Source organism: Silene latifolia, chromosome X (assembly GCF_048544455.1).
Source record: "Silene latifolia isolate original U9 population chromosome X, ASM4854445v1, whole genome shotgun sequence".
Taxonomy (NCBI): Eukaryota; Viridiplantae; Streptophyta; class Magnoliopsida; order Caryophyllales; family Caryophyllaceae; genus Silene; species Silene latifolia.
In genome coordinates this window covers 106,052,818-106,066,781 of record NC_133537.1, presented here as the reverse complement: position 1 = coordinate 106,066,781, position 13,964 = coordinate 106,052,818, and positions in this window count along the sequence as shown.

The window sequence follows — 13,964 nt, the reverse complement described above, 5'->3', positions numbered from 1 at the left end:
GAACTAAATAGGTGGTAAATTGTAAAAAATGCAACATAATAGGTGGCAAAACACAAATTTGTCTATAATTTGGTTTAAAAACTTGGAGATTTGTTATGTGATTTTAATGACTTCTCCTCCATTTTTGTTAAATACTCCGTATGTTCTTCTCCCATGCAATGCATGCTAATTAGAGGTTTAAAGGTCCTGACACGGGCTTTAAGGCTTTAAGCTTAATCTACCCCTCAACGAAATTTATCATTTGTTATTTGTATTCTGCAAATAATAATCTACAACATTCTAAATAAGACGCGTTTAATAAACTAGTGTAGTTCTCGTGCTATAGCACGGTATTTTTAAGATGAAATTTATAAAGAGGAACTTTTAATAAAATTATTTGCATAAATTAAAGCTACTTTTAATTTAATGTTATAATATACTAAATATAATAATAGTAAGTAGATAGAAAAGAAAGTTTACTATTAATAATAACACTATAATGTTAAATCGATAAGGGGAACTAATTTATGAAATTAAGTTAGATGTAAAATCTAGTTAAAAAAACCTATTAGCCTTATTAAGAAAACTGGTAAAAATAATATACTACGCGTCTAAAAAGACAATTTACAAATTATTAAAACTAACATTTTCACTTTCTATTTCTTATAAGAAAATGCATAAAAATTGTTATACATTATTTAAAAAATACTCCATATTACTAAAATAAAGATTTCATAATTCGAGAGTGCAATTGATATGTTGTAAAATTGCATAATATATTAGGGGGTAATTGATTGTGATTGCATATTTTCGGGATAATATTGTAAAGATTGCATAATTTGAGAGGTTGTTTCCATGTATAGGATTGCATTTATTCGAAAAGTCAAAGCATACATTTGTTTCCATGTATAGGTTTTCACTTGATTTAAATCATACGTTAGACTTGACACAAAGCAAATTTGATTTATTAAAAGTCGACGGCCCAACTTAGATTGGCCCATCAAAGAGTAGTGTAAGTTAGGCGGGAAAACTACTTGAGAATTTTATTCTCTAGTAGTAGGGGGGATTTCGATAGTGGTGTATTCAAATGACATATTCAATGATACATGATTATTTTAACTTAAATGTCATCGTTTCTATTACCGGCATTTACCAAACGCTTTTTTTAATCAAGCTAAAATAACAAACTTGTTATTGAAAGAAATGCTAATATTATGCTATTATAATTTGCTTGTGCGGATTGCCAAACATGATCCATATGAAAGTCGGTCTTATTTAAGTTTGTTCAACGTAAAAATAGATAGGTTGCCTCTTTTGATGTTTGTCAAAAGCCTTTCTTATCTTAACCATGTAAGTTTTATAGTCTAAAATCAACTTGTTCTAGTCTCATAATGAACATGTATAAATTGAATGCGGAAGCGATAAAAGAGATCGATTACTTACCTCCAGCCATTGCTTGAAATAATTGATCCGTCTTAATGAATAACCCAATTTCTTAACCCCCAAATCTGACTTGGCTTCCTAACCCTCAGCCTCACAATTTAGATGGTGTATTTTGTTAATGAGGTATGATTGGTGAACCTTAATCAGAATAAATATGTTCCCCTTATATAGACTCTTGCCATCAAAGAGTCAACTGAACAGTTTCCTAAATTGTGAATGGTAAGTTATAGGAGATAATAGTGGAAACATAATCCTAGGTAAATTCCACCATACAATGGACCAACTTAATTTCCATAAAATAACTTAATTAAATATTAATAAAATACTTATTTATTTTATGGAATATCTTACATTCTCCCACTTGGTCCATTTAACAAGAGACACAACATATGGATCATGGCGACGAATTCTCTTAGAGCAAGAATTAATCTTCCATGTATCACAATATATCAAGTCACTTACACCACACACATTTAACTTAATGAGTAAACCCCATGTTTACTCGAGGTTCAAACAAAATGATATTTCTCAACATAACTTTAATAAATATGTGTATATAAATCCAAAACAGAAAATATCCAACTTAATAAAAGTTTCTTACAAAAACTTAATGGATGTACTACATGATGGAACCAAGTCCCATTCTCACTACATGATCCTTGAAAGTCTTAATTGGCATGCCTTTAGTCAAGGGATCTGCAATCATCAACTCTGTGCTAATGTGTTCAATGATCACTTTCTTTTCCTGAACACGCTCTTTTATGGCTACATACTTTATGTCGATGTGTTTACTTCCACTTCTACTTTTATTATTCTTAGCCATAAACACAACAACTGAATTATCACAATACATTCTTAGCGGCACTACTACAGATACAACCTATAACAACGGTCAAAAACCGTTGTTATATAAAAAAGCGGACGTTGTTAAAGCGTCCGTTGTAAAAGGTTTTAACAACGGTTGGTTTTCTTAAGGAAACCGTTGTGAAAAATATTAACAACGGTTTTAAGTATAAAAACCCGTTGTGGAAAGTGTGACTCAATTTTGGGGGGGAAAGTTATAACAACGGGTTGTTTGTAAATAACCGTTGTTGTTTGTTCTTAAAAAAAAAAAAAAAATTAAATATTACTAGCTATAAATATTAAAGCATCCTTTACTAACATATTAAAGCATCCTTTACTAACATTCATTAATTGAAACAACATGGCAATGAACCCTAATTTTATCAACAACGAAGAATGGCTTACACAAACGATTGAAGATGATGGGAAGGTTCTCGCCAGGGCTTCCCGATCAACACCCATTAATCAAAGCATCCCTTGAACATCAACGGAATTATTGGATTAAGAGGCGTGAAGCGGTCCGGCTTGTCAACAAAGCCTCATCATCATCATCATCATCATCTTCATACCCTCGTCGGCACATACTACTTAACTTGGTGCGACCAGAGATATGTTGAGTTGTACTCTTCCAACCTTATCTCCACATGCAAGTCGTGTCCTTGCATATATTCAATCTGTTATTGCAAAATATGAAGCCAATGACCCGGAAGTTAGCGGTATACCAGAGTGGCGTGATTGGTGGCAGGATGAGAAGCGCTTTTTACGCTTAACCGGGATTGTTCCGGCTTATTATACATCTTTTGATTTACGATAATTCTTTTGTAATGTATTTGGTTTAAAATTAAATGAAATGATCATTTTGAAAGTGTTGAGTTATGCTTGTTTGATTTGCTTCCATTTTTTCAACTCCATAGATCTATCAGTCATCATCAAGATCTGATTATGGCACAACTTCCTAACATATATGGCACAACTTTCTAACATATATATTAATTAAAAAACAACTCAACCCACACATTAGTATAAATACATTGCATTATCTCAACTAACATGCATTTCCATTATCTCAATATATTCTCCAAACCCTAACTGCTAAAACATGCTCGATCCGTACTGAAGGACGCCAAAGAAGATGGAAATGAAATAATTAGAAACACATACATGGAAATGAAATAATTAGCAGATGCTGAACGGAACCTAATGGTCGATAAAAACACATACATTGAAATGAAATAATTAGAACAATAAAATAATGACGATGAAACAAACCTGATAATTACAGAACGTACGTAAAGAGACGATGAAATCAACAGTGACGGCGAGAAGATAAAGCGACGATGAGAAAGAGAGAAAGAGACGATGAGAAAGTGTGTGTTTTGTGTTTGTGTTTGGTTCTTTTTGGGTTTGTGTTTGTGTATTAAGGTTTGTGTTTTGTGGGTCATGAGACTTGTGTTTGTGTGGTTTATAGTATGGAAGGTATTGACAACGGTTATTAAACAACAACCGTTGTGAAATATGTTTTAACAACGGTTATAAAAAACACCCGTTGTTAAATAAGTTTTAACAACGGGTTTCAAAAATAACCGTTGTGATTACTTTTCATTAACTTTGCGCCAAATTATTAACAACGGTTGTTCATGTGTGACCCGTTGTTAAAACGAATAACAACGGTTTTTATAACCATACCCGTTGTAATTGATTTTAGTAAAATTCGCGCCATACATTCTACAACGTCTATTGTGATTTTCGTGAATATTCGTTGTTAAAGGGGCGTTGTAGTTGCCTGGATTTGTAGTAGTGCGGCCTACAAATAGAGTCAATAACTCTAAGCCCAGATATGAAACTTTTCAACCAAACACCATGTGAGGTAGCCTCAAAACAAGATACGAACTGAGCCTCCATAGTAGAAGTAGCCGTCAAGGTTTTCTTAACACTCCTCCATGACACAGCTCCATCAGCTAACATAAACACATATCCTGATATGGATTTACGTGAATTTATGCTGCCTGCGTAGTCAGAGTTGGAGTAACCTACTACTTCAAGATTCTCAGTTCGTCTAAACATTAGCATGTAATCCTTAGTACCTTGAAGGTATCTCAACACTTTCTTTGCAGCCTTCCAGTGATCAAGACTTGGGTTACTCTGATATCTTCCTAACACTCCAACCGCATATGCAATGTCGGGTCTAGTACAAACCTGAGCATACATAATGCTACCAACAGCTGAAGCATATGGAATATTCTTCATTTGTTCTCTTTCAATGTCATTCCTGGAGCACTGGTCCAAGCAGAACCGGTCACCTTTCACAATTGGTACTACACTTGGTGAACAATCTTTCATCCTGAATCTTTCAAGTACTTTATTGGTATAGGCCTCTTGAGACAACCCCAAAATGCCTCGAGATCTATCTCTATGGATCTTAATGCCAATGACATAAGATGCCTCACCCATATCCTTCATATCAAAATTACTTGAAAGGAATTGTTTCACCTCATGTAGCAACCCTTTATCATTGGTTGCTAGCAAAATATCATCCACATACAATACTAGAAAACAAACTTTACTCCCACTGACCTTAAGATATATACATTGATCCATTATATTTTCTTCGAAACCAAATGAAGAAATAACTTCATGGAATTTCGTATACCATTGGTGGGAAGATTGTTTTAAACCGTATATGGATTTATTTAGCTTACAAACCAAATGCTCACCATTTTTAGAGAAGAATCCTTCAGGTTGTTTCATACAAACCTCTTCCTCTAAATCACCATTGAGAAATGCTGGTTTCACATCCATCTGATGTAACTCCTAATCAAAATGAGCTACTAATGCCATGACAATTCGAAAGGAATCTTTCTTTGATACAGGAGAAAAGGTCTCCGTGTAGTCAATTCCTTCCCTTTGAGTGAATCCTTTAGCAACGAGTCTTGCCTTATGTCTCTCGATGTTGCCAAGTGAATCTCTTTTAGTCTTATAGACCCACTTGCACCCAATAGGTTTTACACCATCAGGCAATACAACGAGATCCCAAACTCCATTAGATGCCATAGAATTCATCTCATCTTTCATAACATTCATCCATAAGTTTGAATCTGTAGAATTTACGGCTTGTGAAAACGACATAGGATCATTATCAGCTCCAATATTATAATCCAATTCTTGTAAATATACTTCATAGTCATCAGGAATAGCCGATCTCCTTTCACGAATAGATCTTATTAATGGAACTTGTTAATCCTCATGGTGAACCTCTTCCTCATTATGATCTACCATATTTTGATCGACATTTTGTGGAATTTCTATCACTGGTTGTGTAACACTCGATTGAACTCGAGGAGTGTGAATGACAAGCAATATGTCACTTGAATCAGAGGGTGGAACTTCATGATGATCCCTCTCCAGGACAATGTCCTGAATTAGGTCACTTCCACTGATCAAGTCTCAAGAAATTTAGCATTTCTTGATTCCACAATCCTTGTATTATGAGATGGATAATAAAACCTATAACCCTTAGACTTTTCGGCATATCCAATGAAATACCCACTAATAGTTCTTGGATCAAGTTTCTTTTCTTGTGGATTATATACTCTCACCTCCGAAGGGCATCCCCAAACGCGTATATGTCTCAAACTCGGTTTCCATCCTTTAAATAACTCAAAAGGTGTCTTAGACACAACCTTGGAAGGAACCCAATTTAATATATACGCAGCCGTCTTAAGAGCATCAACCCACAAAAATGAAGGAAGTTTAACATTACTTCTCATACAACGCAACATCTCAATTAATGTCCTATTTCTTCTTTCTGCTACACCATTCTGATCTGGAGAACCAGACATAGTGTATTGGGCAACAATCTCATGCTTTTGAAGAAATTTAGCAAATGGACTAGGTGCTTGTCCGTTCTCAGTGTATCTACCATAATATTCACCACCTCTATCAGATCTCTCAATCTTAATGCGCTTACCGCATAGGTTCTCTACTTCGGCCTTAAACAATTTAAAGGCATCAAAAGCTCCATCCTTAAACGAAGTAAGTAAAGATACACATAACGTGAGTAATCATCAATAAAGGTGATAAAATATTTTGGATCATTAGCGTTCATGTTCGGACAACAAATATCTGTATGTATGATTTCTAATAGGCTAGAACTTCTCTTTGCACCTTTCTTAGACATGTTAGTTTGCTTACCCTTAATGCAACTAACACAAGTATCAAAATCAGTAAAGTCTAAAGTATCAAGTACTCCATCCTTTACTAATCTTTTTACCCTCTCAATGGAGATATGTCCCAATCTCCGGTGCCACAAAATAGAGGAATTCTCATTCATAATACAACGTTTTAAACCAGCATTGACATGCATAGAATTATGAATAATATTATTTTGCAGTTCAAGACGATCTAAATTATCAGACAAAATACCATAACCAATAATTTCAGAATTTATGAGAATATTGAATTCAGAGTCCGAAAAATTAAAGGTAAAACCCAAAGGTACAAGTCTTGATACTGAAATCAATTTTCTAGAGAAATTCGGAACATAAAATGTGTTTTCCAAATGCAAAATAAAACCACTACTTAATATTAAACTGCATGTCCCAATGGCCTCCACATGTGAACTAATCTAGTTTCCTGAATAGATTGAAAGTTCACTGCCACTGGTTTCCTTTGGTTTGTCATACCCTGCAAGGTATTCGGAACATGGATTGTAGTTCCAGAATCAATCCACCATGTATTATGATTAACATTAACCATATTAGATTCGTAACAAACAAACGCATGAAAATTACCTTTCTTCTTTAGCCAAGCCTTAATGCAGTATATCTTCATGTGTCCCTTCTTTTTACAGAAGAAACACGTAGACTCCTTCTTAATGGCTGGCTCAGCTGAAATCTTTCCCTTTCCCTTATCTTTAGTGTGACCCTTTTGCCTCTTTGAAGAAGAAGCAATAGTAAGGTTCACCTTCTCACCTTCCTCCATCAACAATCTGCCCTCCTCTTGAACACACATGGCCATAAGTGTAACACCCCCATATCCAGAGAAGCCTTAATTAGGCCTTCCTTAGCATATAAGGGCATTACCATCTCGGTTGCCCGAGGACAGTAATAATCAAATGTCGATAAAAGAACTATTATGTTATATTACAAGTGATTTAAACCGACTGATGATATAAAAGATACAACTCAAAGGCTACTTGCTAAAACTATCAAATCTCGTGAAGACTCATCCCTGCCCGGACTCCAGCTATCAACAACATCAACACCTGCTAAGACAGACTGCTCACCATAAGGAATCACGGCAGACACATAAAACAAGAAAACAACCACACAAGATCAGTACTGAGATAAAACACAGCAAAGCCAACAACAACTAGCAATACAATGTAACACAACCAGCCACGCACAAGCAACCCACACCGAACAATCTCCGTCACCGACTGTCCACTGGACCAGCCCTGCCAGTGGGGGACCGCAGCCGTACCCACCAAATCCCCGCTCATCATACCGAGCGATAACCCTGTCCCATTAATGTGCACATCCCCTTCCGTGGCGGGTTCCACGAAGGGCGAAACTAGGGCGTGAAGCCACTCCCGCAAGTGACTCCACTCAGCCGAGAACGCATCTCGAGAACCAGAGACAAACAGTCACAATCACAATACAACAACAACAACCGTCTGAATGAATCAACAACACACAACAACCGACACACTAGACCATCTACAGAAACTGAGTAGGTGAACCAACCTTTAAGCAACCGCAACCAATCCATGCCAACATACGACATATCCAGCAACCAAACAAAGCCTATAACCACAATACAACATCTATTACTACCAAGCAAACCCTAATCGTAAAGACAAAGACAAGGATGATGATACCGACATACCTATAAAGAGAAATCCGGCAAAAGACCGATACCCGACTCAAACTATGCTCTCCCAGGGCACAAGGACTTTCAAAAGGCTTCCATGGAGGTTTTATGGTGAAGGGAAGGGAAAGAGGCGACTGAAGGATAGGAGGAATGAGGCGGAAATGGTTTGCGGATTTAACAAAACGCGATTAAAAACCCTCGCTGAAAACTCGATACTCGATCGAGTACCCCACATACTCGATCGAGTGACCCCCTACTCGATCGAGTAACCACGCTACTCGATCGAGTAGCCTCTACTCTATCGAGTACCACTCATAACTCGTAACCCAAGATGGCTTTGGCACGCACTTCTAAGAACTATTCCCACTCCCAAGGTCAGTCAACGCTGGTCAACGGGTCTCTAAAAGGGCGGGTATTACAGTCTTCCCCCCTTAAAAGAACTTCGTCCCCGAAGTTCAACTCACCTAACTCAACGCACAAGGCACGGGAAGACACGACATCACTATTCTTTCGACACAAATTACCTACTTCCCTGAAACGCCATCCCCCATGTCATCATATCATCATTATCTAACGCTCTATTCATATTGACTCTTACAGTTATCACATAAACATCATCATTATCAATTGTCGCCCTATATGTATACGTCCACCCTTACAAACTATCATATATAAAACATCAATCTCGCAATACGAACCAGCACAAACGACGATCACCCATCATATGGTAACAACTATCGACCCGAAACATATCTCATAACTAATACCACCATGTTACTCAACAACGCGATTCTATTACGACACATTGCGCCACAACTATCTCTTTATGACATACTATCACATTCACTTCAATGAACTAAAGTAACCACTTACACTTCATATAAGCAATGTGATCAAAGTACTAGAAAATTTTGTAATTAAACAACAAAACATTATAAACGAATAACAACATAACGTCAAAATCAGCTTTTTTTTTATTATTTTGCGACATTACTCTTCCCCTCAAAAAGGAACTTCGTCCCCGAAGTTCACCACCAAAATTACCACACATATTACCCATTACTTGTATCATGACATAAATTAGAACCATATTATTTATTATGGACATTACTCACTAAGCCTATACTCATTAAATTAGAAATCATACACAAACCACCGGAATAACTAGCCGCCGTCGATAAAGCACGTTAATATCGTATGCACAAGCGTATGAAAATATGTAACTCCGATGAATAGATCGTAATATGGCGGGTTTAATATCAAAACAACGAGAAACCATCACCACTTCACTATTTGTGACGAAAAATGTATATAAAACTCAAGCACAACTTCTAACATATGAAATTAACGGTTCAAAGGTGTTACTAAGCATTACGAACCATGCTAAACATTAAACATGTAAGTATAAAACAATTAAACACTTTTAATTTTCGAAAAGTTCCTATAACAGTGCTACTCGATCGAGTATGTAAGGGTACTCGATCGAGTGCCATACTACTCGATCGAGTGTCTTGGCTACTCGATCGAGTAGCCCGAGATCAGAATGCATCAACTCTGCCACACCTGTAGCTACTCGATCGAGTATGGGGGTACTCTGTCGAGTACCTACAGGTCAAATGCCTTTGGAAAACTTGGCATAAACCCAAGTATATGCACAATCATCGCATAAAAGTGAGTCGGGATGACTTCCCGACCCCCAAAATAAATCTAGCAACAAGGTTAACTAGCAAATACGGCCTTATGGCCAACAATACAAGTTCATGATCAAAGTTTCAACGAAAACAACTACCAATATCTAACAACACTACCAACATCTAATACCAACGACTATAAACAAAGATAGAACTAGGAGCATCACTCCTCCTCCTACTGCTGCTGCTGCTCAACCATCAACTCATCTCCTCCACTATCACCTCCCGAGGTGCCCGCTCCCGATGACCCGATGCCTGCATCAACTCCCGTTCCCACTCCCGGGCCTACATGCCATGGGGTCAAACCACCGTAGGGAAAGGACTGAGGCGTCCCCCAAGCTGACTGATCCACTCCGTAAGAGTGGAAGACCCCACTATAGTCCCCAACACCACTCCACCAAACCGGATGCGGTCCCTCGGTCCCTATCCCCTGAGTGTACGCCATCTCATGCATATTCCTGACTGTCAAAATAGGTGACACTCTCTCTGCCAAGTAGCTAGATCGCGTCTTCGGGGTGTCGAGGTAAGGGTAGCACGGAAAAGGATGCTGCTGCTGCTGTGGCGCTACCGGTCGTGGCCTAGTCTCTGAGGTCCTCTCCCTCACTCGGCGGGGTCCTCTCCCCAACCTGGGTCTCTCCTCCCTGACCGCCGCGTTCTCCCTCTTCTTTGGCTCGGGCATCACCTCTAGAATCGCGTCATCGATGAGGTATATCTGCAACTGACGGGGCACGTCATCATCCTCCTCCTCCTCGTCGGAGTCAACAGCTGTCACCACCCGCTCTAACGGCTCGGTCGGTGGAAGGTGCTCAGGAGCCGGAATCCCCATCCAACTCACGCCTCATACCCTCCAAGCTAGGCTACCGTCAGCCAAAGTTCTCAACCACTTCAGGTCGAGATAGTAGTCACGGTCCATAGTAGGCACTGGGGTAGCCAGAGGCACATATTCCGGAGAATCCTCAAAGGAGGTTAGCTTTTCAGCTAACCGAGTGGCGATAGCGCCACAACTCATGTACCGGGAAGAGGCAGTAGCCATCAAGTCAAGGGCAGCACAGACGATGGAAGGAGCATTAAAGACCACTTTCCTGGCCCGCTCCGGGTTCAAGTAAGACATCAGAAGTAACACCTCATGGTTGTTCAGTTTACTGATATCCGGTCGATCATAAAGGAGGTTCGAGAGGGAACGAAGAAAGATCCTCAATGTGACATGCTGAACATCATTAATCAGCATGTTACTTGAGGTGGGAGCTGGTTTTCCGGTCAGACAAGGCATTAGGCGGCAGACACCGCACTCAGCAGGGATATCAGTGATGGAGTCCTTGAGAGGCTTGGCCAACCCAAGGTGAGAAGCAAATTGGTCCATAGAAAGCAAGAAACTGGTGTTCATCAACCGAAACTCAACGGTCTGGGCAGCTGGGTCATAGATAAAGGAGCTCATAAACTCCAAGGTGAGAAAAGGGTAGGAGTGTTTCCTCAACCTCTACAACCCCGTAAAACCCAAAGTCTCGAATATGTGACGGACATCCGTCTCTATTCCCAACTCCTCCAAAAGTGTAGTATCTATACACCTCGTCGGCCTCATTTTGCGTTTTTGCAAAACTACAAAACGCTATCTCTGTTTGAAATCTACAAACACAACAGAAGGGTATTCCGGAACCGCGGGTACCACGGGTCCACTCCCCTCCCCAATCTCAGGCTGTGTCACCCTCCCCCGTTTACTCTGACGGGTCCCTACGTTCGGTCTCGGCATCTGTTTCGGCATATGATTTAAACAAACTTGTATAAACATGTAAAGCATACAATTCACTCAATTGAACTTGGATGCAAAACTAAGTACACATTTTCACCAGTAATTTCCCAATTTGATAAGCACATTCCATTTATAGCTACTCATATTTACTAATTGTGAAAAGTTTATCATGATGAATACACATGCTCAACAAATTTCAACATCCTAGCATGATTCTAAGGTCACTCCATACACACTTCTAATAACATGTGAGGCATTTGTACAAGTTCATGGAAAAGTAACTTAGGACATATTATCATCACCTTCAATATTAGAAACGAATAGCTCAGTTAAACTTGTCAGACGGTCTCTACAGCTGTAATTATTTTGACATATTCTTCATGAATTAACACCACTACTATCATATTGAAGTTCAACTTTTACTTAAACAGTCATATACAACCCCAATTTTCAGATATAACAAACGAATTTCCACTTGGGGCACTTTTAAGACGAAGTTTTAAGGCAACTTTTTAAGGTGATAATCATCAAAATTCACTCTTCAACATGATATAAACAATATATAGTACTCAATTCCATCATCTAATCATTGTAAAACAATCAAAATTCAATTTCGATTTTTGTAAACCCTAGAAATTTCGGTTTCAATTTGGCAATCTCTAGTCTATTTTACAGCAATTAATCACCAACAATCAAGGAAAGAAGGCATGGGAATCATATTACAACAATTAAAAGCAACAAATTGATCATAGAACCGAAATTTTCCGGTTATACACTCATCCTCAACAAATTTAAGGCACAAGAACATGTAAATAAGGAAGAAATCATACCTTGATTGAGTAGTAAAGTAAAGGAACGAAATTGAACAAAGAAAACAACCCCAAGAATCACCACTAACACACGAGATGAGGAAGCTTTTGGGAGGAAATTTAGGATTAGGGTTCTAAATAGGAAGGAGGAATGAGAGGAATAAGGAAAGAATAGGGGTTTTAAGAAACCCGTAAGTGGCTCTGTACTGTAGCCTACTCGATCGAGTGCCTAGGGTACTCGATCGAGTACCACCCTACTCGATCGAGTAGGAGCTATTTCGTCGAGTATCTGTAGGAATTTTCCACATCCCGACGTCATAGCTTCCTAACGAGATCGAGTGAGGTCTACTCGGTCTAGTAAGCATTCGCACTCGGTCAAGTATAGCTAAGTACTCGGTCATAAATACGAAGTAACTTGAAGATTCCTGCAAAAACAATATCACATGTCGATTCCAAACTAAGTTCGGATTCGTCACTAGTTATCATGCTTGTTTACGCTTTACCATTATTACTCTAGCCTAACGTATCGTCTCAACGAACAAGGTGTATGTCACATTACGCTACATAAATTACCCAACTCGGTTTACCTGCTACCGAGTCATTCCTAAACATAATCGCGTCATCATACTACACTTAAACTCATTTTACCACATTACTACCAAACTCGTGTTCACTTCAACTTGAAACATATAATTATCATTAATTCATTCTTTCACATATCATATAAATGCATACTCCTTCATAACAAATTAATCTATCATGTTCCAAATTCAGTCATAAGCAAATCATCTTACATAAATCGTTTGTCACGCAGCGGAAAAATTTCAACCAATAAACAAGGCATATACGTGAAGGAAAAGTAGATTTATATACTTACATACTCATATATGTCTTAATTTAATTTGTCATAAAATTAAAGATTGATCTTATGCATGTAAACATTAAAACAAAATAAGGAAGAAACATATTCTTACATTGTGTTTTCGGTTCAAATGGGCACAAAAGAGATCTCCTTCTCTTTTGTTCTTGAGCTTTCCTTTTGGATAAACAAAGACCCAAGTGTAGGATCTCTCCCAAGGAATTATACCCAAAGCTTACTCTTAATAAAATTAATATTATGTATACTAGATAATATTAATTTTGTGAAGAAAAATGACCCAAAAATGTTTGATTTTTGCTCTCAAAACCGGTTGAGAGAGAGGAGAATGGAAGGTGTTTTTCTCTTTCTAGAAACTCTTGTTTTTGTTGTGTTGAATGAATAATAATCACTAGTCAATATCTAAGTGAATATTAAGCAAAATAAAAAGAAAAACCACAAGGGTTTTCTTCCCCAAAACCGGTTGGGAGAGGAGGTACAAAAGAGCCAATGCATGCCCTAGTTGTTCTTCACAATGAGCAATAGGCATGCAAGGCTAGTTTTAGTAGGTAATTATGTTGTTTACCACTAATAACAATAACTTAATATTTACCTAACCATCCTCATATTTTCGGCACATATGGATAATATGGAATCCATATTATTTTTGTCAATTTTCAATATGTTACATGTCATATGTAACATAAATTTGTCATGTATTTTTA